This window comes from Oncorhynchus keta, unplaced genomic scaffold, assembly GCF_023373465.1.
Source record: "Oncorhynchus keta strain PuntledgeMale-10-30-2019 unplaced genomic scaffold, Oket_V2 Un_contig_26299_pilon_pilon, whole genome shotgun sequence".
NCBI lineage: Eukaryota > Metazoa > Chordata > Actinopteri > Salmoniformes > Salmonidae > Oncorhynchus > Oncorhynchus keta.
This window is the reverse complement of record NW_026284892.1, coordinates 40,001-42,224: the sequence shown is the minus strand read 5'-3', so window position 1 is coordinate 42,224 and position 2,224 is coordinate 40,001.

Sequence of the window (2,224 nt, the reverse complement as noted above, 5' to 3'; positions counted from 1 at the left end):
GGGGAGAGAAATCAATGCAAACTATTTGAAGTAAACACCTTCTTTTAACTATTAAGGGTTAATGCCACACGGTCAAGGTTAGGCTTGCACGGATCGGAAGGACCTTAGGAACGTACCTGAGGTCGAATTGTGCTTCTCACCCTAACGGTTCTCTCACTGTCACCCAAAAGCAAATGACGTTGTGGGGCAGGCTTCATTTTGGGCCTACTTTTCTAATGGTCGCTGCGCTCAGACCGAGCGAGCTACGGTCAAGCGGGATATCTCGTTGAACTCGGCACGGCCTAGACATTATGTTTATGCCATTGCCTGCTCTCTGTGTCTTTGAGAACCGCACTTTTTCACTCCATCCTTGCTGTGTGTGCGTGTGAGAGCTTTTCTTTGACATCTGTTGGGAGAAATGACTGATTTACAGTTCATGAGGGTTACCTAGTCACACATATGAAGTTTTGAAAAGATCTGACCTTTTTAACCCTTGGAAACTGCCACTGTGACATCATTAAAGGCACTTCCGGTTGGCACAGGAAGCTATAAGTAAACCCATGTCTTGATTGACATAGAAACTTACAGAATCCTGAGTTTTAAGTCCTTACGTTAAGAATTGACTGATTTACACAGGGTTGAATGCACTATGTCTATCAAACTGCAGGCAGGTAATGGAAAAACACTTTTAGGGTGATTTTAACCACTTCCGGTTGGTCCAGGAAGCCTAGAATCAACACAGGTAGACCTCATACTGGCCTGATGGACTGTTACCAAAGACAGGTTCATACGGCATTCATAACCCAGCTGGCCTTGAACCCATATAGACTTCAGGTTGAATTTAGGGGTGCAGGCAATGTATTCCTATGGGGAGAGAAATCAATGCAAACTATTTGAAGTAAACACCTTCTTTTAACTATTAAGGGTTAATGCCACACGGTCAAGGTTAGGCTTGCACGGATCGGAAGGACCTTAGGAACGTACCTGAGGTCGAATTGTGCTTCTCACCCTAACGGTTCTCTCACTGTCACCCAAAAGCAAATGACGTTGTGGGGCAGGCTTCATTTTGGGCCTACTTTTCTAATGGTCGCTGCGCTCAGACCGAGCGAGCTACGGTCAAGCGGGATATCTCGTTGAACTCGGCACGGCCTAGACATTATGTTTATGCCATTGCCTGCTCTCTGTGTCTTTGAGAACCACACTTTTCACTCCATCCTTGCTGTGTGTGCGTGTGAGAGCTTTTCTTTGACATCTGTTGGGAGAGATGACTGATTTACAGTTCATGAGGGTTACCTAGTCACACATATGAAGTTTTGAAAAGATCTGACTTTTTAACCCTTCAAAACAGCCCCTGAGACACCAATTAAAGGCACTTCCGGTTGTCACAGGAAGCTATAAGTCAACACATATCCTCACTGGGCTATGCTTTTACAGAATCCTGAGTTTTAAGTCCTTACGTTAAGAATTGACTGATTTACACAGGGTTGAATGCACTATGTCTATCAAACTGCAGGCAGGTAATGGAAAAACACTTTTAGGGTGATTTTAACCACTTCCGGTTGGTCCAGGAAGCTTAGAATCAACACAGGTAGACCTCATACTGGCCTGATGGACTGTTACCAAAGACAGGTTCATACGGCATTCATAACCCATATAGACTTCAGGTTGAATTTAGGGGTAAAGGCAATGTATTCCTATGGGGAGAGAAGTCAATGCAAACTCTTTGAAGTAAACACCTTCTTTTAACTATTAAGGGTTAATGCCACACGGTCAAGGTTAGGCTTGCACGGATCGGAAGGACCTTAGGAACGTACCTGAGGTCGAATTGTGCTTCTCACCCTAACGGTTCTCTCACTGTCACCCAAAAGCAAATGACATTGAGGGCCAGGCTTCCTTTTGCGCCTTCTTTTTTTCAAGGTCGCTGCACTCAGAGCGAGCTACGGTCAAGCGGGGCGTCTCGTTGAACTCTGCACAGCCTGGAGACTATGGTGATGCCATTTTTTGTGTTGATTTCAGAATGCCATTTTGGTGATGGTCCCTCTCCGTTTAAACATATTGCTAATGTACAAAAGTCAACTAGCAAGTCAGTGTCCACCAGTCAATTAGATGTCATTCTGACACCAAACTGATACCAATTGACACCAAACCCACTTTTTCCAACTCATTTAGAAGCCAACTATCACATATGTCAGAGCAGGCCCATAATTCACAGCGCCATTAGTTTAAAACATAATAAAAACGTAAA